The sequence below is a fragment of the Ostrinia nubilalis genome, chromosome 9, assembly GCF_963855985.1.
Source record: "Ostrinia nubilalis chromosome 9, ilOstNubi1.1, whole genome shotgun sequence".
Classification (NCBI taxonomy): Eukaryota; Metazoa; Arthropoda; class Insecta; order Lepidoptera; family Crambidae; genus Ostrinia; species Ostrinia nubilalis.
The window spans coordinates 15,270,091-15,296,497 of NC_087096.1; the positions used below are offsets into that span (position 1 = coordinate 15,270,091).

General features: G+C 38.7%; 1 long non-coding RNA gene across 1 annotated transcript; it reads right to left on the reverse strand.

Annotated features, from left to right (window-relative positions):
- Positions 1 to 15,531: 15,531 nt before the first annotated feature.
- Positions 15,532 to 16,109, reverse strand: LOC135075055 (uncharacterized). Its single transcript, XR_010257954.1, has 3 exons — positions 16,011 to 16,109; positions 15,683 to 15,821; positions 15,532 to 15,597 (listed from the first exon to the last, which is right to left on the reverse strand). It is a non-coding gene; the product is annotated as an uncharacterized LOC135075055 (long non-coding RNA).
- Positions 16,110 to 26,407: the final 10,298 nt, after the last annotated feature.

The following is a 26,407-nucleotide window of genomic DNA, read 5'->3' on the forward strand; positions in this document are numbered from 1 at the left end:
TAGATAAATAGATCAATAGTAGTAGCACATGTAGGTAGGTACAGTTACACGTACAGCCAGCATCAAATAGTTAGTGATCGTGACACCCAAAGTAGCCAAAAAGTTCGAAACACGTCTTTGTAACAATTGGAATAAGGTTGTGTTGTCAATTTTTGGTCAAAAGTGGTCACTTTGGGAGTCACGAACTATTTGACACAGACACTGATTATAAAGTGATCGCAAATTATGATTTTAAATTTTACTCCTGAAAACGCTTTACATTATAGGGGCTGGTTACTTTTACTAAATTAACTTATTTGGTGCATATTTTTAAAGCTGCCGAATATACGTTCCTTAGCATTTTCTCTCAGGATCCTGGCTCCAGTAATCTGTTGAAATGTGGACCCTCTTCAGGCTGTCGTCGACCGTTGTCCGCACAATCACGTGACGCCAACTGGCAGAGATATGCCCTAACATCTAAATAGATTTCGAAATAAGTTTAAGATAAAGGAATTTTATTTTTTGTTATTTAAGAGAACCCAAACCTTGTTTACTGAAGCTTTTCAAGTGTATTTACATGATTTTTCTTTTCAGGAAAACTTTTCTGGTCGATTATGAGACATGTAAAGACTCCTAAAGAGCAATTTTATTAGTCTTTGATTTTATACAGGGTGGAAACGATAAGTGATCTCAAACGATTATTTCGAAACTATACAAGATATCCAAAAACTGGTTACTGATCCTGAAAGTGCTTCACGAGCTCTATCCAACGGTACCAATAATAAGTTACAAAATAAACTGGACCGACGATCTGGTAAAGGTCGCGGGAAGTACCTGGATGCAAGCGGCGCAGGACCGGTCTTTGTGGAAATCCTTGGGGGAGGCCTTTGTCCAGCAGTGGACGTCTTTCGGCTGAAACGAACGAACGAACGAACTATCCGAAAATTCAATGTTTCCAGCTTCCATACATTTAGTAGTAGTGGTAGTAACCAGAGTCATGGCACTCATGTCTTGATAATATTATAGCAAGTAAAGCCTAAAACCAATGTTTTCCATGAATAATTTTAAATAAGAATGCAATTTACAAGTTCATATTAAGTGTTTATTATTTTTTAAAAAATAACACTTCTAATATTGTGTGGCTGGCATACATTTAGTATGGAGGCTGAAAACATTGAATTTTCGGATAGATCCAGTTAATTCTGTAACCTATTACTTATACCGTTGGAAAGAGCTCGTGTAGCACTTTCAGGATCAGTAACCAGTTTTTCGATATCTTGTATAGTTTAGAAATAATCGCGTGAGATCACTTATCGTTTCCACCCTGTATATACTATCGTTACTATTATTATAAATGCGAAAGTAACTGTGTCTGTCTGTCTTACTTTCACGCCTAAACCACTGAACCGATTATGATGAAATTTGGCATAGAGATAGTTTGAGCCCCGGGAAAGGACATAGGATAGTTTTTATCCCGGTTTTTGAAACAGAGACGCGCGCGATATAGTTTTTCTGTGACAGACAAAATTCCACGCGGGCGAAGCCGCGGGCGGAAAGCTAGTTAATCATAAATAAATACATCTTATTTATTCAAGGCTACTTTTCTTTTAGTTAGCTTGCAAAAGTATACTTGCGCCTGTGAATGGTACCACTGCAATGCTTTCTTTATTTATTGGAGCAAAATGCATCGGAAATTGCAAGAATGACCGCTTTTCAAAGAACAGAGGGTTTAAAAGACAGGTATAGGTCAATCAAAACGAACTACATGTGGAAGGCCTTTGTTGCTCTATGAACTGTGCTTTAACAATGTTACTGAGAATGGTATTGATATTATATTTTTCTCTGTGTAAAAGCTTATACTTTGTAAAGAGGCTTCTACGTTACTATCAGTCAGGTTGTAAGTACTAGTATTATAAGTATTATCTGTGCTGTAAGGTACTGAAAAATATTGCCTATAAAAGCAAGGTAATTCAGTAATTGAAAATTACTAATTATTAAAAGTATGTTTAAGATGATTGATTTTAGTAATCGGGTTGGTCGACTGATGATATTTCAGAGAGTATAATAACAAATCGTTATTCATTTAAAAGACAATGGAATATTTAATGAATGTGTTAATAGTGACTGAGTTTCTTGCGCTGCTTCTTCTCAGCACTGGCCCATTTATTGTCCCGAAGCAGTGGTAGGGTTAATATTGGGACGTGTAAAAGTGCTTTTTTAAAGCCTATTTGCAAAAATAAATGAGTTTTATGAGTTTTTTAATGTCTTCACTTAAAATTAAGGCACTACGGGTATCACAAGTTCTTACGCTCTCAATCCTTTCGTACTTGAGTGTTCTCAGAACATTACACGTCCTTAGACATCTTAAGTACATAGTAATTGTACCTACTGACTGTTAGTCGCAACTCGAGTTTCGTATCACCTTCTTGGAAGGAAGTAAAACTTTACAGAAAATCTACTAAAAGGGAAAACTACTCTCCAAATATACTCATGACTACAATATGCCTTCAGTTATACGTTATTCAGTGACCAATCCCAGTGCTAAACTTAGTACAATCATCATCACATCAAGAAAAACACTGTACCATCTTATTTCTTTGTGATAGGTGTTACTTTCGAACAGAAATGTAGCGTGATGTGTTGCGGACTGTAACATTAAAACTTACCCCAAGTTAACGCCAAAACACGGTTCTGCACTACCCGAGATAAGTTTATATTAGCTTTTATTCTCCCGGATAAATATGTCCCGAGTGGTGTAAATAATTACCGGCTGGTTTACCTTGAAAGGGCGGGCTCCAGGGAGCCGGTCAAGTTACGAGGTTATCATTTGTTTACATTAGTAGATATTATCTTGTTGTCAGGATCGACGGTAATGTTTTTGAGTAACTTTTGTTTTTGTTTCGAAGTTTTTCGACTCTTTAGCGTGGCAGCGTTCTTCAAAGTGACTCACGTTGGGCTGCCAGTCGTGGCAGCGTTCTTCAACTTGCTTCACGTTGGGCGCCAGTTGATTGTGAGCTTCGAAGCGAAATACACGTTTGCCAACATACTCCTGCGTCGTGTTCTTCATTTTAAAAAGAACCCAAACCCTCAGTGTCGCAGCGTAGCCCGTTTCGGTCGCACGTTCGCTACTGTCTAATACCGTGTTACGTTCTCGCGATAAGAAACCGGTTTGCCGCTCGGCGCGGCGAGCCTGCTATACGCAGCTCGGGCCGGTGTTTACTTATGAATGATAATGGTTTAATTCAAGACGCAGATGGAGTGTATGTTAACTTAATGATTGATGGAGTGGAAGATTTAGGAGAAAGAGAGATTGAGGACCGCACACAAGATATTAGGAGTACGGAATACCAGACACAATTGAGAAATCGGGGAATTAGTGAGGACAACATGGAATGTACGGAAGATAGCTTATTACGAGCGGAAAAAAGAATGCGCACTGTAGATGAAGAAGAGATTTGGACACAAGTTACTAGAAGTGGTAAGAGACGAGTACGGGAACTGAGAGGCACAATGAGAGAAGCGGTGGAGAATAAAATAGAGATTTGTGTAACAAGTAAGGAAGCCTTGCCTAAACAATTCGCATTGGCACGATTACTCAAATCTGAAAATATTAAAGACATATCCAAAGTTAAATATGTTAACCCGTTTAAAGTCTTGATTACTTTCGATAACGACACTAGTGCAAGTCAACTTTGTCTTAATAAAACCTTTTTGGATAAGGGCTGGAAATGCCAAAAGACGCTTGAAGTGGGATTGTCGTATGGGGTACTGAGGGACTGTGAGGTGGAGTTAGATGAGAAAGAGATTTTGGAAAGTTTGTCGTCACCTATAGCGGATATTATATCAGTTAAGAGGCTCAACTACCGCGACATAGATGGAAAGTGGACACCAAGTGGCTGTGTGCGAATATGTTTTCAAGGATCATCACTGCCAGCTTTTGTCTTTATTCATGGTATCAAAACCAAAGTAGACCAATTCAAATTTCCAGTGACCCAATGTTCTAAGTGTTGGCGCTTTGGTCACTCAGGTAAACTGTGCCCTTCTCGAAAACTAACGTGTCCTAAATGCAGTAACAATCATGCAAATTGCGAATCCCGAATTTTTAAATGCCCTAATTGTGGAGGCCAGCACATGGCCATGTTCAAAGGCTGCCCAGAATACTTAAAAGAAAAGAAAATAAGGGATATCATGGCGGAATTCAATTGCACTTATAAAATGGCAATAAACATGTACGTTCCAACATCACCACGGTCTTCGCCAAGAACTTCACCACAGACTTCACCAGTAAGAAACAATCTAGATACACTCCTGTCTCCTAATGAGAGAGTGGACCAGATCCCTTCTGTGAATAGCTCTTTTCCAGACGAGACTGAGAAAATTCCAATTAGTAATAAAAACACTCAAAATAAAAGAAAACAAACCGGAAAAAAACAAAATACACAAAAAAACAAAGAGCAAACTCAATCTGACTGGGAGGCTATGACTTCAACAATGGAATCAACAACTTCAAATATTGCTCCGAACAATGATGACCAGGAAACAAAGGAAGTGAGGCACGAACCAGAGTTACTTCAACGATTAAAGGAAATTATATTTATGAAGAAATATGACTTGAAAACTAAAGTTAAAATGACAGTGCAAGTAGTTGGAGAGTGGATTTTATCATATTTAATAAATAATATCAAATATGTGGCACTTTTAAAAAACATATTTGATGGTTAGGACAACTAAACACTTAAAATTAAATATAGCACAGTGGAATGCACAAAGTTTAAGACCTAAGTTAGTAGAATTCGAACAATTACTGTGTCAAGAAAATATACACATAGCTGCAATAAGTGAAACTTGGTTAGAGCCTGATAGCAGTTTGCGAGTGAATGGTTACAATATTTATAGAAAAGATAGGGATGACTCGTACGGAGGAGTTGCAATAATGATTCACTATTCAATTCAATCGCAAATAGGCCAAGTGCAATATTGTACGGGCGGGATGGAGGTTATCAGTGTAAGGGTGTTCAACTGTGATCAAATAGAGAACATAATTGCGGTTTATTGTCCATCATACGTACAAACTACTCAGCGGGATTGGGATCTGATATTTAGCTCAGGTACGCGTAAAACCCTGGTACTAGGAGATTTTAATGCCCATCATTCAAATTGGTCTTATAAAACCGATGTAAGAGGTGTACAAATTTTTGACTCGCTTATAGATAATAACTTAATAACACTAAACGATGGCAACCCTACTCGTATAAAACTCGTAAATGGTTTAGTGCAAAAATCATCACCTGATATCTCAATGGCTTCCTCTGATCTGGCAACTAAATTATTATGGTATGTTACATGTGAATCCCTTGGAAGTGACCATCTGATTATTAAATTAACAACAAATATTGAACCTACTTGGTCGCCTCTTATAAAAAGAAACTTTAAAAATGCCGATTGGACTTCTTACACAAAAGACATTCAGGAAAATCTTGTTAATTTACCACTTCCCCATGATAATCAAGAAGCATATGACATGCTTGTAAATATTATAAATAAATCAGCAGACAAATACATTCCTATAGTTAAAATTAACATGAACCCAGCTAATAAGTTTTCCCCCAAACCATATTGGAATACAAACCTCTCCAAAGCGGTCGCTGAACGCCGTCTTGCACTCACAAAATTCAGACGTAATCCCTGTCCTAGGAACTACGACGAGCTTAAATTAAAAATCAGGGAAGCTCAGAAACTAATCCGTAACGCTAAAAGCGAGAGCTGGCGCAACTTCTGCAGTTCTACGGATGAAGTAATGTCTACTGGGGATCTATGGCGAAAAATGAAATGGTTAAAAGGATACAAAACCCGCGGTAGTTATGTGGACATGGATAAAGCAAGTGCCCTGCTTCACAGTTTAACACCTGACTACGTACCTCCATGTCCGCCTAGGTGTATTTCTAGGAATGAGGTATTGGAAGATTGCATCACACTTCATGAACTCGAGAGCTGTATTAAATCAAAGGACACTGCCCCAGGGATGGATGGTATTTCCTATTCAATGATCAAGAAGCTCCCTTATGTATGTAAACACATTGTATTAGATTTATTTAATAGATTTTTAGATACTTGTTTTGTCCCTGAACAATGGCGTAACATATCGGTGATACCAATCCCAAAGGCTGGCCGGGATCCTAACTCATTGTCATCCCTACGTCCTATTTCATTAATTTCCTGTCTATGTAAAATCTTTCACCATATCTTAAACAGAAGGCTCGAGTGGTTTATAGAGAAAAACTGTTGGTTATCTGATAAAACAGTAGGTTTTCGAAAACAAAGGTCCTGTATAGATAGTCTTAGTCGATTGGTGTCAGCTATACAGATTGGTTTTTGTAAAAAACAAGTTACCGTTGGATGCTTCCTAGATATTAATAATGCGTATAACAATGTCAATGTGACGTCTCTTATTAGTAAATTAGATAGTCTTAATGTAGGTGCTAAAATCTGTCAATATCTCTGGAATTTTTTAAGTAATCGATGTCTACAAATTAAAATTGAAAATACTGTGTTAAGTAGAACCACTGGCCGAGGTCTAGCACAAGGCGACCCGTTATCCCCCTTACTATTTAACATTATTACAATAGAAGTGTGTGCCATTTTGACTAATATCGATATCTCCCAATATGCGGATGACTTTGTCTTGTACAGCTCGGTGACCAACGCCCTGGAGGCCAAAACTACATTACAGGCAGCTTTAGATAGTTTTACCATTATTTTAAATGAAATTGGGTTGGAATTTTCTCCAGAAAAGTGTAAAGTATGCATATTTACAAAAAAATCAAAAAGAATATCAATTAACCTAAATATAAATAATCAGCCTTTACAGACGGTAGATAACGTGAAGTACTTGGGAATGTGGTTGGACAGGTCATTAAGATGGACTAAACATGTAAATGAACTTATTGTTAACGTTTTAAAATATATCAATATTTTTAAGGTCTTAGCAGGTTCAGGCTGGGGAGTTCATCCTAAACATCTAAGGAAGCTATACATATCTACTATCAGAAGCCGGATAGACTATGGTAGTTTTCTTTACGATACGTGTTGTAAGACTCATTTAGGGAAATTAGATAAAATTCAAAATCAAGCTCTACGCGTCATAGGCGGTTTCATCAGGAGTACTCCAATCCACGTTATGGAGAGTGAACTATGCCTCCAACCTTTAGAACTACGTAGATGGTATCTAGGTGCTAAATTTTGCTTAAAATCAAAATCTTTTTCTGATAACCCCATTCATGTCTATTAGAAACTTTATGTGGTCTTTGTGAGGCTAATTTATGGAAAAGGAAAATACCGGTATTGACCATACTTCATAAATATATAAAATCTAAACCTGTCAGCAATATTAAACAATTGGAAATGTTCTCCTTAGACACTTGGGTAAATAATATATGTTTGGATAAAATTGTAATCCACAGTATTACATCGATGGAAAAGGCCAAGCAAAAATATAATGTAGTCATATTAAGAAAATTGTGCACAGAATACCTCAATACTAAATATTCAGACTCTTGGCCGATTTATACTGATGGCTCAAAACAAACTCATGGTATAGGAGCTGCATTCTTAGATACTAACACTGGTAGCTCAATTAAATTAAAGATAGATGCGAATATTTCAATCATGCACGCGGAACTAATCGCTATTGCTGAAGCATTGTCATACATTACCACACTAGATTATGACAAGTTTGTTATCCTAACAGACTCAAAAAGCTCGCTACAGCATTTGGCTCGATGCACCTCGGTAATACGAGGGCTACCGATTGCCTATGACATTTTGAAATCAATTCGCTCTCTATTGATGCAAAATAAATTGATTACACTTCAGTGGATACCGTCTCACATTGGGCTCTCAGGTAATGATGAAGTAGATACATTGGCCAAGCTAGCCTGTCTGGATGGTGAACAATTTTCTGTAGTTCCATTTCACACTGAACATATTTCCTCTATTAAAATAAGGTGCAATGAATTGTGGCAAGAATACTTTGATAAAAGGTCGGCAGAGAAAGGTATATGGTATAGAACTGTTCAACCGCATCCTTTGAGTTCTCCATGGATTGATTGTGCTCTTAGTCGAAATTACATAACGATGCTGTTAAGACTCCGTTCCGGTCACATACCACTGAATAAGTTTGCTTTCATGATGAGAAAGGTTTCATCTCCTAATTGTAGTCAGTGCAACGTCCCTGAAGATGCATATCACGTTATGGTGGAATGTGTCCGGGGGCAGATATTGAGACATATTTATTTCGGAAGTAGACTTAATGTCTTGGGTGCCTGTAATGAAGTTTTGTCTTCCCCTCTATCCAAAGATGCTATGTATTTATGTAAAATTGTTAAAGAGTGTTCAGATAAAAGAAATATCTAGTGTAAGATTGTTTGTGAATGCTATTGAGCGACATGTTCACTCAGTGAACAAGCTCATAAAATAAAGATTAAAAAAAAAAAAACCCAAACCCTGAGAAGAACCCAACACTGAACAGTCTCACGCTAAACTCTACAATTTATTTTCCTTTTTTTTGGTATAAAATGATGGGTTTTTCTCCAACTCGACTCATGACACAGAATACACGTATGTCCAGTTAGTGAAACTTAAATAAATAAATGAACTTATTTTTGTCATTTTCACAACTTGATTTTGTAACTAAACAGAGTTAACATCTAAGCTCTTAAAAGTTACACCCTAGTTGAATTCTGGCTTAAGTTATCATTTAGTATGGAAATGCCATTTGATCTCTGTATGGATCATAATGGTCTGAAAATAAACGTATTATTATTATTATTTAATCCAGAGTTCATACTAGGTGTAACTTTTTTATTAATAAGGTGGAAAATGTAGCGGAATGTGAAATTTTATGAAGGTTAGAAATAATGGTTTTAGTGTATTTCAAATCGTGGGTTGAATCACGAAAAGGCGTAGGTAACTAACATACCTATAGGCGTAAATAATATAACAACTTTTTAAAAAGACTTTGATTTTAATAAAATGACGATATTGAGTGTAACTCATCATGTTATTAAAAAACATGCATTTCATAAGTTCATAACCTCACAAAAGATCATAACTGAATTCTTTATCAGAAAGCCAGTATTGACAGTTAAAAATGGCCGAAACGCACATTTTCCATACCTTAAATTTTCTTTATACGTCGCTCCTTTAAAATTAATAAAAATCAGTTACGTCTATTCGCGATCCAAGAAATGAAATACAGTACCAACCAGTAAACAATGTATCAAGGTAACTTAGCTGGACACAACAACAATAAATCATAATATTTGCACCCAACAGGATTCAAACTTCAGTGAAGTAGCAATCCGTTTCACGAACTAGGTACCAAGGTAGAAGTTAGTTCACTAGACAGTTCAATTTTAAACTCTCTCGAGCGAATAATTTTTACCATCTATACTAATATATTATAAATGCGAAAGTAACTCTGTCTGTCTTTCACGCCTAAACCACTAAACCGATTTTGATGAAATTTAGCATAGAGATAGTTTGAGTCCCGGGAAAGGACATAAGGAAGTTTTTATCCCGGTTTTTGAAACAGGGACGCGCGCGATAAAGTTTTTCTGTGACAGATAAAATTCCACGCGGGCGAAGCCGCGGGCGGACAGCTAGTAATAGAATAAAGAACGTTTTAAACGTTTTTATCAGTTTAAAATCTGCAATCTAATTTAACGATCTTCAATCTGGCGTTAAAGAAATGGGTTTTTGAGAATTTCCCGAACACCAGGAGTTTATTGGTTCATCGGAGGCGGTGCACATAAATTTAACTATCAATTCTTTAGTTCAGTGAGCATTCTGCATTGTGCCAGGATGCACGGGGTAATAGTAGGAAATATAAGTGTAGGGTTGTTGTTGTTGACTTTATTTATTTATGCTTTTACACTGAAAATAATGTTTCGTTACTGCTTACACAACAAAAGTGACCACCGAACACTTTGATTATGAGGAACAAAATGTTGTGTAAATTAAACAAATAATTCTGTAGTGAGCTAGACTTAGGCTGGGTTGCACCATCTTACTTTGACTTTAACAAACGTCAATAATCTGTCAAACTCCATACAAAAAGCACCGGTTATCGCTAAAGTTACCGTTAAAGTTAGGTGGTACAACTCAGCCTTAGTTTGGTTATAGTTAACACTTAGTTCGGTGGTCACTTTTGTTGTGTAAGCAGTAACCAAACATTTTTTTCAGTGTATGCCATGGTACATAAGGCGAACTTAATGCCATAAAGGCATTATCTGCTAGTTCACCTTCGGGCTAAGCTGAAAAAATTGGCGGTGCTAGAAAGCATAGGAAGACTTTATGTAGGTATGTACGAGTACCTAGTGATGACAACAGAGGGCGCATCGGCGGGGGAGCGCGGGGTCCCCGCGCCTACACATAAATACGCTGCCGCAACCGCGGCCGCCGCTCACTCATTCCGTACGACCATCGCGCGCGCATCTTAGTCTTGCTGTAATAATATAACCAGTTCAAAAATACAGTTTTTCATTATAAATCTCCTGTAGGGTTCGAAGTTAGGCTCAACTTAGACCTACGGGGAACATATGGTCCTTCGATCCTCAACGTAAAGTACGCGAGAAATTCCGGTGCGACACGTCTTCAAATTTGAATACTGCAAACGTCAACGGTCCGTCCGGTTCCGCAAGCAATACGACATGTGCAAGATATTCGCACAACAGCAGCCCTCGACGGTTCCTGGTCATCAGCAGAGCAGTATCAACGCCGAGATCATCGTCTACGTGCAGCCCAGGGCCAGCATCGAAGATCCAGCGTCCAGGAAACGTCGGCCTTCAGCGTCAGCGCTCATCGGCGTTCAGTGAAGAGGAGTCATCAGCGAAAAGAAGAAAGGATAAGTTGCGCCATAGCCCGAAACCGTGAGATCGATCCATTTTCTTTCTTTTTTTTCCCATCACATCACATATCATCCGCTTTGCGAACCCACATCCAAGCTTCGCAATCACTTCTTTCATAATCCATTTCGTAAAATCATCACCCATTTTTCATCTCTTCCGTATCAGTAGTTAGCAAAATCCTCATTTTCAAAACTCATTTACTAAGTCTACCTTCACATTGAATAACTTGTAGTTAACGTATTTTCTCAACTGTGGTGTCTGTCAAGCTTTGCAGTAAAATCAAACAATAAAACATTTGGTAAAATATAGTTCATTAAATTCATAAATAATTTTCAAATCATAAAATCAGCAAACATCAATTCATCATAACAATAACAATATTATTGTGTATTCTGCTTCGCATTAACACTACGTAGATAGCCACTAATACTACACAAATTGTCTTTCCTTGTTTTAATTTGTTTTTTTTTTTAATTTTTTATTTCTAGGTCGGTAGACACCGAGTCGCCGACACGACTCGGGAGTCGTGTGCTATCTTCACAAGTCAACATCTCGGTCGTATCTCGGTTGCACCGTTCCTATTATTAATTTCTTTTCATTTTTTGCAAAACACTTGATACTACGTAACGATTTTTTTAATATTTACATCATACTTATTCTACTTAACTTATACAAAACCCTTAAACTTACATATTCTAATTTGACAATACAAAAATAAAGTAAATTACAATCTTAAACATATAATTAATTCAAGTCCTTAAAGTAAATATATCAATCAATCATAACAATGTCTGAAGCAAAAATATCACAATTAGTTAAAAGGCGTGGAACAATAAAAAGTAAAATCACTAGCTTTTCAAATTACATAAATGTAGTAAAAGATGATTCAGTGTTGCCAAATTCCCCGCTTTTTAACGAAATTAAATTACGTCTTGAAAAGATTGATGCCTTATATGAGGACTTTGATACTCTTCAGACGGAGATTGAAGAGCTTACGGAGGATCCCGACCTGAGATATCAGGAGCGGGAGGCCATCGAGAACCAATACTACGTCGCGATCGGCACGGCGAGGGCACTGCTCGAGCCGTCCCCTGCGGCCGCTGCGCTCGCGCTCAACGGTTCTGAGGTAAGCTCTCTTGATGCAAGCTCACTCATTCCGTACGACCATCGCGCGCGCATCTTAGTCTTGCTGTAATAATATAACCAGTTCAAAAATACAGTTTTTCATTATAAATCTCCTGTAGGGTTCGAAGTTAGGCTCAACTTAGACCTACGGGGAACATATGGTCATTCGAGCCGGAAAGCTCACAAAGACACAACAAGTTCGTAAGATTACCTAAAATTGAATTGCCTACCTTCAACGGGGACTATCAGCAGTGGCTCGAGTTTCGCGATACATTTGTTTCTATTATTCATTCCAATGATAGTATGGACGAAATTAATAAATTTCATTACCTTCGCGCTTGTTTAAGAGAAAGTGCTTCATTAGTAATTAAAAGCCTGGATTTCAAGGCCAATAATTATACGGCTGCTTGGGAATTGTTGTGTAAACGATACGACAACAAACGCCTGCTTGTCAATAATCATGTGCAATCACTCTTTAACATAAATGCTATACAAAAGGAATCGAGCAAGGCTTTGCGATACATAGTAGATATCACAAACAAAAACCTACGTGCCTTGGCTACCCTAGACCAGCCTACAGAACATTGGGATACCTTGATCATTTACATGATGTCTACTAAATTAGATAGTACTTCAAACAGAGAATGGGAGGAATTTCGCAATAATCGTAGTGACCCACCCACACTAGACATTTTTTTAACATTTTTGTCAAACAGGGCTGACCTTTTGGAGACATTAGAGGAGACAAGAAATAAAGGTAAAATTGATCAGGCACCTACAACCAGGGCTAAAAGCTTCATTGTATCTTCTAGCAAGCCCAAATCTCATTGCTGTCCTCTATGTCAGAAGGAACATCAACTGTTTTCCTGTGACTCATTCCGTAGGTTACCTGTTGAGACACGCATACTTAAGGTAAAAGAATACAAGGTTTGTCAAAACTGCCTTCGACCAGGTCACAACGAGTCACGCTGCAAGCTGTCACATTGCAAGTATTGTAATATAAAACACAATACTCTTTTGCACAAAGGTTCACCCCAAGAGACAGTTTCCCATGACAGCATCGTACTTTCTGCCAATTCTTCACAACACAAAAACTATGTCAATAACACATGTCATATATTGCTTTCCACAGCTCTGGTCAACGTGATCGACAAGCGTGGAAAATCGCATCCAGCCAGAATCCTGCTAGACAACGGCAGTACGGGTAACTTCGTCACACAAGATCTCTGTGGCAGACTGAACCTCCCTACCCGCCTAGCTAGTTCAAAGGTAACAGGCATAAACAACCAAACGTCCAAAAGCACTCAGTCTTGCTCTCTTACATTAGAGTCTTATAATGGTCACTATAGAACCAATATTGATTGCTTCGTTCTTCCACAAATAACTTCGTTATTACCAAACACATACATAGACATACACGATCTAAACATACCATCTGGAGTTTGTCTAGCCGATCCAAACTTCTACGTACCGTCAACCATCAATTTACTAGTAGGTGCGGACGTCTTTTGGAGTGTGATTGGCACAAATCGCATCCAGTTAGGTAAAAACAAGCCGGTTCTATTCGAAACTAAGTTTGGATGGCTAGTTTCAGGCGCCATAAGCCAACCGGGTCCTAGTAATCATGTGTGTATGCACATCAATAGTAATCAAGACCAGTCTGATCTGACCCGCTTCTGGGAGTTGGATACAATTCCACCCCAATACAAACACACACTAGATGAGCTTCAGTGTGAAAAACATTTTTTAGAAACCACCAGACGAGATAGTAACGGTCGCTTCATAGTTTCAATGCCACTCAATGACTCACCAGACGTACTTGGGGAGTCATTATTTATTGCAAAACGTAGATTCTTATCTCTTGAACTTCGTCTGGAAAGAGATCCTAGTATGAAACACTTATATTTACAATTTATGACTGAATACTTGGATCTAGGTCACATGACCGAAATAATACCTAAATCCAACACTAAGTATTGTTATTTACCACATCATGGTGTCTATAAGGAGAGTAGCTCCACTACAAAATTAAGAGTAGTGTTCGACGCGTCAGCCAAAACGTCGTCCGGTAAGTCATTGAACGACATACAACGCGTAGGGCCTACCATTCAGGATGAAATATTTTCCATATTAGGTATTACGTTTCCGTCAACATCAGTGCCTCTACCATGAGTTTACCTACCGAGCACCTCGCTATCGAGGGCGTAAAAAAATGTATGGCAAATTGTACAGCGCCTCTAGCGGTTAGTAGCTGAACCACAGCAAAACTAAAAACACTACCATGAGTTCATCTCAAATCGTTAGGTAAAAAACCTATCTAAATGAATACGATAGCGACTAAAGTTTTTATTAAGTTTCATACAAATAACTTACCATGAGTTGCAATTTTCAAAGATGTCATCGAAAAATACCTTAGCTGTCACAGTAACGTAACTCACTGGCTTATTGACGTGTGAAAAGCAAAATAAAATTGTGGTTTTAGGTCATTTTAGGTGTTTTCTTTATTAAATTATGTCGGAAAGAAGTTTATTACGATGGAACATGTTATTCAGCATGTGGGCAGACCTCCCACTAGGTGAACCGACGATCTGGTGAAGGTCGCGGGAAGAACCTGGATGCGGGCACATTGTGGAGATCCTTGGGGGAGGGAGAGGATGCTGCGTTTCCCAGAGATATGCGAGGGAATTGTGTCGTGCGAAGATGTCTAGCTGTGCTGTGAAAATGTGTGCGGGTTTCCACCAAAGCTGTGCGAGGAAAATTGTATCGTACGAGGATGTGTAGCAGAGATTTGAAAATGCTCATTAGTGTTGTACAGCCTGAGCCTTTTCTACCAGAGATGTGCTGACCGAGGCGAGGTAAATGAAGCGATTCTATTGGTTCTTTACAAACACATCCTTCGCTACGCATCCTCGCACATCTCTGGTGGAAACGCAGCCTTACGAGATCATGATAGAAAGCTAATCCGACAATGAATATGTATTTTCATAACTTGAAATTTACTTTTGTGTTTAATCAGTCTGTGTATTATGTAGGTACCTATTAGGTTTTGTGAAATAAATAGTCAATAAAAATTAATCATTTTATTTTCAACTAGCTTTTGCCCGCGGCTTCGTCCGCGTGAAATTTAGTTTGTCACAGATCGTCATAATTATAGCCTATATGTTAATCTGGGTTATAAACAATAATACTGTAAAGTTTCATCAAAATCCGTTCAGTAGTTTTTGCGTGAAAGAGTAACAAACATCCAGACATCCAAACTTCCGCATTTTTAATATTAAGTAGGATATTAGTAGGATATGTATTTACTTAATTATTATTACTGACGAGATTGCTACCACGTATGTTTAGTGACCATGAAAGATTAAAACAATATAATGTATTTAATTAATTATAATATCTTAAGTTTTACAATAATAAGGTAGGTATATCCATCCAGTTACCCTAGGTCTTTATTATGGATTTAATTTACAAGTAGTTATTTACAAGCACTCTGCTCTAAATCCTGTGGCTTCAGGGAAGAAGTGTTCCCTTGGCAGCTCTGTGTATGCGAGTTGTCTTCTTCTTGCTGTTTAAAGTCACTCCACACCTTAACAAATAAACATTACAAATAATAATGACGAAATAAGATAAAAGCAATCAAAATGAATAAAGTAGTAGGTATTTATACACACTTTTCTCAATTTCTCAGTAGTTTTCGTGTCGCCGGTGGCAGCAGCATTTCACGTTCGTGTGTCCGTTAGTTCCACCCACCGTTGACTATTGTTGGCTCTTTCTTGGGGCCCTTCAGTGGGCATACTCAGATCGCCATATCTATAGAAAAACAACTTTATTGTATCTAGAAAATATAAATCTAGCACTCATATTACTGAATTTTAGCTAGGCACGTGGAAGTTATGCTGGAAAGGTTGTATTTCTCCATAAAAACCAGCTCAAAATTATTTGTTTAATTTCGAAATTCCTCCACTACATAGTATGTTTATTTTTATTTAACTTACCTACCTTTCCATAAATTCTACAATCGGTTTAAACGGATAGGCGCAGGTTCTCATTTTCCTATCGTGGTTAAAATCCAATTTTTTGTCGAAAATTATTCATCAATAATCCTTCAACAAAACATGTTTTGTTATCTGTTGTCATGACAACAGCTGCGTCAAAGTCGCAATGACAAGAAATAAACAATACAAATTTAAAATCATCATGTTAATTCAGCTTTAAGCACTGTTCTAGGACACTTAAATTTTGCAGTGTTATTTTTGTCATTTTTGTTATTTCCTACTCTATCTTTTCTGTATAGTTAGAAAGGAGCGGCATTCGTTCTTTCATTCATCCATTCATAGAGTGTGAAGTTAGATACGTTAACATGTTCACCAACATGACATCACAAAACCATCGAATTATCGCTGGCGAGTAAAGTATACGGTAATTGAACTCATGGTATGATTTTAATGCAAACTTCATCGATCCACGTTTAAACTCTATCGACTGTAGTATACGAATACAAGTTTTCGATGGCAACTCATGGTAGAGGCACAGTTTGTCGTGTCAGCTGACGTCGAAAAAATGTATCGACAAATCAACATTACACAAGATCAACGTCCACTACAATGTATATTGTGGAGATTCGACCCTTCACATCCTCTCAAAACATATACACTGAACACTGTAACATATGGCACAGCTTCAGCTCCATTTTTAGCCACCAGATGTTTGTCACAGTTAGGCTATGACACGACAGACCCTTACGTTAAACGAGCTATTTGTCAAGATTTCTATGTAGATGATTTTCTATCAGGGGCTGACTCTATTCAAGACACAATAAAGGACAATGGGCAAAATGGTACCCGGCTCCAATAGATATGCTTCTAGTGTCGTTTGAAAGGTCTTACCAAGACGAACAACTTTTACTATGGCCACCAGCCTCAGATCTGGTTGTGTTCGAAAATAAACATACTTTTTAGCAAAATAGTACCCGACTCCAATAGTTATGTTTGTAGTGTCATTTGAAAGGTCTTACCAAGACGAACAACATTTACTATGGCCACCAGCCTCAGATCTGGTTGCGTTCGAAGATAAACATACTTTTAGGTTGTGCGAGGCATGAAGTGTTTACTGCTCCAGCATCCTTCCTTAACTGTATAATTGATAGGGATAATTGTGAAATAAATATTTTTGTTTGAAGAAGAAGGATAAACCTTGGATTAAAATGACATTTCCAAACCAAATGACAATTTAAGCCAGAGTTCAACTAGGGTGTAACTTTTATTAATAAAGGGGTTAGAGTTTTATTACTTCCTAAGGGTTTTATTATGGGTTGCTAAAGCGAATAAACCCACAAGACCCAATAAGTCCACCCACAAGATGGACCGACGACCTCATAAAGGTAGCGGGAAGGCGCTGGATGCAGGCCGCTACCAACCGGCCATTGTGGAAATCATTGGGAGAGGCCTATGTTCAACTAGACGTTCTATGGCTAAAATGATCATGATGATGATGATGAAAGCGAATAAAGGGCTAATAGCTTGGGTAGTTCATCGTAGGTATAATCCTTTCCTTTTGAATGTTTATTTTAGTTATATTAATAGATTCTAGTCATAGTACATACTCGTATACATGGATGATTGTGTTATACTTTCATATAATACTTAGTGGAATTACTGCTTTCAAAACGTGAATTAGAACTGGCCCCATAGCAGGCATTTTTCTACATCTAAAGGCCTTTTGAAATATATATTGGTTATGGCTATTGGAGCGGGTACCACTTTCCATACATTTGTGCCCATCATCCTTTATGCAAAGATGTCACTAATTCATTAAATTCAGCTATATTTTACTTAAGAAAGTGGCATTCTAATAATGTTGAAATTTTAAATGCAGTGTGTGGTCGAGACGCCAGTTCAGACCACCTAAATCTCAGCTACAAAGAGGCAGCCAAAACACTGGGTCTCTATTGGAACTGTTCGGCTGACACTCTCTCATTTTCAATTAATTTAGATTCCACACAAACAATAATTACAAAACGTCTCATTTTGTCCACAATCTCTCAGGTGTTCGACCCACTGGGACTCGTGTCACCTTGTATCGTCGAAGCAAAGGTACTTATACAAAATTTGTGGTTACAAAAATGCTCATGGGACGAAGAAGTACCTTTAGACATTAAAAAATCATACATAGAATTTGCAAGTTCATTAATTAATTTAAAATATTTACAGATACCTAGATGCATAAAAATTCACCCATCCATTAATACACAAATACACGTATTTACAGATGCGTCTGAAAAGGCGTACGGTGCCTGTGTTTATATACGAAGTGTGGATGAAAACGATTGTGTTAATGTTCAATTATTAACATCAAAAAGCAAGGTAGCACCAATTAAAACCGCCACTATGCCGCGGCTAGAACTTTGTGGCGCACTCATGGGAGCAAGACTATGTGCAAAGGTTGTTTCGTCAATTACCTTTCAATATATGTGTCCTGTACATGTTTGACCGACTCCATGATTGTATTGGGTTGGCTTTCTTCCCAACCAAATCAACTGAAATCATTTGTCCGGCATAGAGTTATTGAGATACAGGATAGTTCTTTTGATTGGCGATATGTACCATCCAAGCAAAACCCAGCAGATTTGGTTTCGCGTGGAGTGCGAGCAGACTTAATAAAACACTGCCCGCTATGGTGGTCTGGCCCTTCATTTTTGAAACTAGACTCTCAACAGTGGCCTGACAAACCTGTACAAAATAATAATAATATAAAAAACCTGCCAGAAACAATAATAACAAATTTTCATACACAAAATAATAATAAATTAAACAACAATTCTGACAATCAATGTAACTTAATATCTAAACTAATACTTAAACTATCAAGCTTTACCAAATTGAAACGTACATTAGCATTTGTATTGAGATTTATTAATAACTGCCACAAGAATAACCCAAAACTTACAGGACACCTGACTATCTCGGAACTCAATGCCGCAACAACTCAATTACTATTCATTTCTCAGCAGGAGTCCTTTCCTGATGAATGTCAGTCACTCATTAACACCGGTAAATTACCACACAAAAACCGATTGTTATCATTGACTCCATTTATGGATCCCAATAATCTCATAAGAGTGGGCGGCAGGCTTAGTGATTCTCACTACGATTACAACGTTAAGCACCCCATTCTCTTGTGCAGTAAACATCGTCTATCCCAACTTATATTTGAATCATTGCATAAAACCTATTTACATTCAGGGCCTCAATTGTTATTAGCCACAGCACGTCATAATTATTGGATCTTAGGAGGCACCAGGCTCGCAAAGCGCATTGTACGAGCATGTGTTAAATGTTGTCGTTTTGAAGGAAAAACCATTCAGCCTATCATGGGCAACTTACCTAACAGCCGACTACATTTAGAATATCCTTTTCTAGAAACAGGTGTAGACTACGCCGGGCCAGTGCTGATAGCAGACCGTAAGGGGAGAGGCTGTAAATTGGTAAAATGCTACATTTGTGTCTTTGTTTGTTTAGCCACCAAGGCGCTGCATCTGGAGCTTGTCTCAGACCTAACAAAGGAAGCTTTTATTGCGGCTCTTAACAGATTTATAGCGCGACGGGGCAGGCCGCAGAGGATATTTTCGGACAACGGAACCACCTTTGTAGGGACCTTTAATGAATTATCTAGCCTACTCAGAGACCCGTCGCTGTCAGCACATCTAACCGACAAAGGTATCGATTTTTCCTTTATTCCTGCTTACACTCCTCACTTTGGCGGATTGTGGGAGTCGGCAGTCAAATCAATTAAGCACCACCTACGTCGCATTCTAGAACTGACGCACCTGACATTTGAGGAAATGGCGACTCTGCTGATACAGGTAGAAGTTATACTAAATTCTCGTCCTATCACTCCTATATCTAACGATCCCTCAGATCTTACTTGCCTCACTCCTGCCCACTTTCTAATTGGACGATCAATCGTTTCTTTGCCTTGCCCGCAACTTATTGAAAAGCGCATCACATCACTTCAACGATTCCAACGCATTGAAGCGCTAAAACAACATTTCTGGGCACGATTCCATAATGAATATGTTTTCTGGCTGCAGAGGAAGACACGGTGGCACACGTCACACGGGGAGCTGCGAGAGGGGTCACTTGTCCTTATCAAGGACAAGTCTGCACCTCCATTGATGTGGTCGCTTGGCCGCATCCTCCGAACGTTGCCTGGCAGAGACGGCATAGCCAGGGTCGCCGACATCAAGACAAAGAAGGGCGTTCTTCGTCGCGCCTACAACACCATATTCTGTCCGCTGCCAAAAACATTAATTGAAGACGAGGCTTCAAGGCGGGCAGTATAGTGATGACAACAGAGGGCGCATCGGCGGGGGAGCGCGGGGTCCCCGCGCCTACACATAAATACGCTGCCGCAACCGCGGCCGCCGCTCACTCATTCCGTACGACCATCGCGCGCGCATCTTAGTCTTGCTGTAATAATATAACCAGTTCAAAAATACAGTTTTTCATTATAAATCTCCTGTAGGGTTCGAAGTTAGGCTCAACTTAGACCTACGGGGAACAGTAACTACTACCCATATTTGGTTGCACATAATTGCATAGTACTGAGTTTTTTCTGTAATTTTTTCACCAGCCGATTGAGCTGATAAAATGTCCCAAACAGGGTAGAGCAAGCTATATTTATGACATGTATATTGCCCTGAAGAGGGCCTATACATACTGATAATTATAACAAAGCGTTTTCGAATTTCTGACACCTTTTTCAGATTCTTATTTATTTCAGGAAATACTATTTACAAGTGCAAACTAATCCATGCACTCCTGTAATTTCACTTACAATTATCTTTTTTGGTCTACATAGTGTTTGGTTTTAAAAGGTAACCTCTATTTCATACATGAACTGAAACAGGCTTTCTCGGTAGAAAATTTCATTCCTTTGATATCACAACCCTCATGCACAGACAACGGCACGTCAAGCTACACACTGTAGCATCTTATACCATTGTAACAGGTGCTATTTTTCAACAAAATCGTAATATTCTGATGTGCTTCCCTTCGATCTCAATTTTCCAACTGTGTCAGTTTTACAAAGACAATGCAACTCAAAGGACCAATATGCGAACTAATAAACTCGTAAGACGAGATTCCTTCGTGATCGAAATTGGATTTGTTGAGTTCCAAATTGCGTATAAGTGCATGCAGCTGACTGACGTTCAGTTAACTGAGAAAGTTCAGTTTCTTGAAATGGTAATCGGGGATTCTACTTTAAGGCTGAGTTGCACCATCTTACTTTAACTTTGTACCTGTGTTACCTGTGATGACTTATGGCTCGGAAACGTGGCCCTCACTATAGGCCTTATACAGAAGCTCAAAGTTGCACAGCGTGCTATGGAGAGGGCTATGCTCGGTGTTTCTTTACGAGATCGAATCAGAAATGAGGAGATCCGTAAACGAACTAAAGTCGCTGACATAGCCCGACGGATCAGCAAGCTGAAGTGGCAGTGGGCTGGGCACATAGTACGCAGAACTGACGGCCGATGGGGCAGCAAGGTTCTGGAATGGAGGCCACGTACCGGAAAACGCAGCGTAGGACGTCCACCCACAAGGTGGACCGATGACCTGATAAAGGTAGCGGGAAGGCGCTGGATGCAGGCCGCTACCAACCGTGCGATGTGGAAGTCATTGGGGGAGGCCTATGTTCAGCAGTGGACGTCCTGTGGCTGAAATGATGATGATGATGATGACTTTAACTTTGACAAACGTCAGAAATCTGTCAGACTCCATACAAATAGCACCTGTTACTGATGATGATACAGTCAAAGTTAGATGATGCAACTCAACCTAAGATTCTTTTACAAATAATGACTTTAAAGACGCTTAATTTGAAACTTACGCGTGTAATATTATTGCCTCAAATTGTTTTTTTTTCTAGCTCTCGTAAGACGGCACATCGTAGGCGGTTTCATCGCTATAGGCACATAATTAATTCAAGCCGGATTACACAAGTTGATTCCATTTATTAGGTAAAGTTTATGGTTAAGTTGTTTAGGTAATTAAAGTTGAAATATAATTTAGCATATTTGCGGTTAAAAAGACAATGCCGGAAATTGGCGTCTTTTTTTTTTCGCGCGGCCATCGACCAAACAATTTCTTACAAAACTTGCGCACAAAAAGCAAATCTAGTATAAAAATCATTAAACTTCTAATGCTCGTAACTCAGTTCAGACTGAGTTTAGAGGTATACATGCCATAGTAAGTTTGGTTTATTACACTATTTTGTAATCAAAAAACAAAGTTTGATCGATGGCCGCGCGAAAAAAAAAAGACGCCACTTTCCATACAAAATCTGGCATTGCCATTTCGTAATTTAACTACAAAATGTGTTATAACTCATCACACACAAGAAAGTTTATAGAAGATCGCTTAGACCACCAATTTATCTTGAAGCCTGTCCATAACAGCTTCCATATTTATACCGAGCATCATATTATCACATTCCTCATAAAACTTTACTACCCGCTGCTTCACAGCAGCGTGTCGAAACCGGCACTATGCGCTGTAAAGCGCTCGACTTTTTATACGTTTATTTTACGAGGTTTTTAGATAAAAGGTGTGATTTCATACTTTGTAGGAGATAGGTAATGTGCTACTTGACGAGATGGGTGTCATCAAATTCTCCTCTAGATAGACTGATTGAGCACTCAACGCTGAGTCGATTGTGTGAGTCTTGAACTAAATAAGCATGGTCTTTTCCTTTTCGTAATCATAGAGAAACAGTCATCATAGAGAGAGTCCACCCACAAGGTGGACCGACGACATCATAAAGCAGGAAAGCGCTGGACGCAGGCCGCTACTGAGCGGGTAACATGGAAAGCATTGGGGAGGCCTATGTTCAGCAGTGGACGTCCTATGGCTGAGATGATGATGATGGTGAGAGAGACAGTAAAAGTGTGCATCTCTAAAATATTGACCTATAACTCTTTAACTATCTCTTTCTCAATTTTAGAATCTTCTGATGCACAGTGGGTCTAGACAAAGTGCAAATTATAATCGCATACCAGTCGAAAAGTGGTCGAAAAGCCCCTTTTTTGTATGGAGTTTTGACGGATTCGATTTTCGATTCGATCAAAAAGTGCGTTTTGTCTAGGGGGGCTGGTGACGTGAGTTAAAATGACAAATGTCAGCATGAGATTTCTATACGATTTGACAGTCACTAAGCCTGAAGCTGAACTTTGTAACAGCGCGTGATATAGCACGAAATAATAATGGCCATTTTGTGGTTTCTTATTGGTTTATTTTGGCGTTACAGTAATTTCAGTATTGGAGATGAGAGGTAGGATACTGGCGAACTGACTTTGTGTTACACATTCTTTTAAGTCCAGCGCAGCCTACAGTTTAGGAACCTGCAATGGGTCTAAATATTTAAGTACAACCAATCATATGCTTCATAAATCGAGTTTCGTAATACAATACTTTACATTACCCAACTAAACTCCACGTAATTGTTCAATTACAATATACCCTCGCATCCAACGGGCCAAAGACGCATTGTACCTATCACGGCTAATCACTTATTAACGTATTTGATCAATCTCCGGTCGTATTGTGTGGCGCGTGTTGAACGACCCACCGGGACTAGAATGTAAACCACAGCGTAATTTAATCAGCCAACCCATAAGCTTTTAATACAGTTCAATAGAACACTTCAATTTGTAATCAGGGCCGCTGTTAATCTACTGGGGATTACGTACAACAACTGATATTCACAGGTTACTGGTTTACCTTTTTTTAAAACGGGGCCTTGAGCAAGTGCCTAGAGATGCCCAGTGAGATAGAGGGGCCTGCTTGTAACAGCTTTGTTACTTAAAAAATCTAAATTTTCAACATCTTCAGTTTGTTATGTTGAAGTGTGCTACTACTCCTCCAAATTTTGGGGATAGTGACATTCGTCTCAGCTACAGACAGCAACGTCATTTTGTTAAGGCTTTTTATCAGCATCTCTACATCGTTTATGATAATCAATAATATTATCGTTATTATCGTTAATTGTGGTTCCTCATTGTTGCCAAGATGCAGGAACTCTACAAAGTTTTTGTTTAGCTTTTGTATGTGCAAAATGGCCGTTTGTATATTTGGCTTACTCTGCAGCACTTCTTAAACATGAATCAATTTAATAAAACGAAAACTCGTGCCTTTTCTCTCGCGTCTTGCCCAAAGCAGCCTGGCTGTTTTAATTCGAGCTACACGCAGACCCTTGTTAATTAATGTACTTGGTTCCGGTTGAAATGTTGCGGGCTTATGTGCCCTCCCATTGTTGCGAGGTGTTAATTGTTTTAATGTCCGACATTATTTGCGTAAAGATTTATTGATAAGACCTCACAGACGTTACAACGTTTTATCGCAGCGAACGCGTGTTTGGGGATCGTCTTTTTTGACGACTGGCAAATGGAGTATTGTGCTGTATTTTTTCATAATACCTACATATTTTGCTTGAGAGCTGTAACAAATTAAGGTGAGAAGAGACTAGAGTATTTTTATGTAATGTAACGTTCTTATAAATGGTACAATACAGGTAAAATGTACAACATTTGGTTTGTGAAAGGATGAACACTAGTAGAACATATCATAGAGCGGCTTGTTCAAGTAAATGCTTTAGTCTATACTCAGCATAAAGTTAATCACAGTTAATCTCAGCTGAAAGATGCACAGTAAACACGACCGAGTTTTGGGTGAAAAAAGCGGGAAATCGTGCTTCTTTGTGGTCTTCAATGGGGGTTTACGTCCAACAGTGGACTGCTGTTGACTAAAATAATAATTTTACCGTAGAATCGCTAAAATCAAGTGGCAGTGGGCGAGGCACATAGCTCGGAGAGCTGATGGCTGCGGGGGCAGAAAAGTTCTCGAGAGGCGACCACGAGCCGAATGACGAGTGTGGGCAGGTCTTCCACTAGGTGGACCGACGATCTGGTGAAGGTTACGGCAGGTGGCTAGATGCGGGCGGCGCAGGACCGGTCTTTGTCGAAATCATTGGGGGAGGTCTTTGTCCAGCAGTGGACGTCATTCGGATGAAACCAACGAACGAATGGTTTTAACATTTTTAGCGCTAAAAGTCGCAACTAGAACAAAATTTTTGATAACTTGAAATTAAATTGCAAATATTATGATGATGATGACTGGAGTTTGACCCACTTAAATTGAAATGTCAGTTTTGCATATTGTCAGAACATGTAGTGGAAATACAGTAATATTATTACAGCAGATCAAGTGGTACACTAAAGCCATTTAATTAATTTCTGCCTAATTAATTAATTAGCTTTGACATTGTAATGATTAGTATTGAGTGGCATTCATTATTATTGGAATACTAATATTGTATTGACCTATTAATTGATTCGAGGTATTTAACAAGATACATTTTAGGAACAAGAATTTTTCCCTGACCCATTGAAATAATCATCATCATCATCATTTCAGCCACAGGACGTCCACTGCTGAACATAGGCCTCCCCCAATGACTTCCACATTGCACGGTTGGCCTTCCTGCTACCTTTATCAGGTCGTCGGTTCACCTTGTGGGTGGACGTCCTACGCTGCATTTTCCGATACGTGGCTTCCACTCCAGAACCGAACATTGAAATAATAAATTAATAATAATGTTGATTTATTTAAAATAGTATCATTTATTTTTTGACTAGCGGCCGCTCGCGACTTCGTGCGCGTGGATCTCGTTTTACCCCCACTTCATCTATCTTACGCGGTTTAGATTTTTTCATACAAATGTTTTTTCCCGCTAACTCCCGTTCCCGTGGGAATTTTGCAATATCCTGTTGCAACTAAGCTTTAAGTTTACTAAGGTACCTGCATGCCAAATTTCAAGCGTCTAACTTAAGCTGTTTAGATTTTTCGTACAAAAAGATTTTCCCGCTAATTCCCGTTCCCGTGGGAATTCCTTAGTATCGTATAACCTGCCCAGGAGTATGAAGAATAATTGTACCAAGTTTCGTTAAAATCCGTCAAGTGGTTTTTGTTTCTATAAGGAACATACAGACAGAAAGACAAAAATTTTACTGATTGCATTTTTGGCATCAGTATCGATCACTAATCACCCCCTGATAGTTATTTTGAAAATATATTTCATGTACAGAATTGACTTCTCTACAGATTTATTATAAGTAGCTATAGATAGATAATATTATTATCATTTATTAATTGATAAGATTACCTACATAGTCTGAACCATATTCTCTCTATTTATTAGATACCTAACGTCTCTATCATCACTTCCAGAAAATAATCGGGTAGCGCTGAAAATAGATGGCTGAAGAAACTCACGCCAAACGATGCTTGCTTAAGCGAAGCAGCAAATCGAACGTACAGCGTTAAATAGAGCTCTGTGAT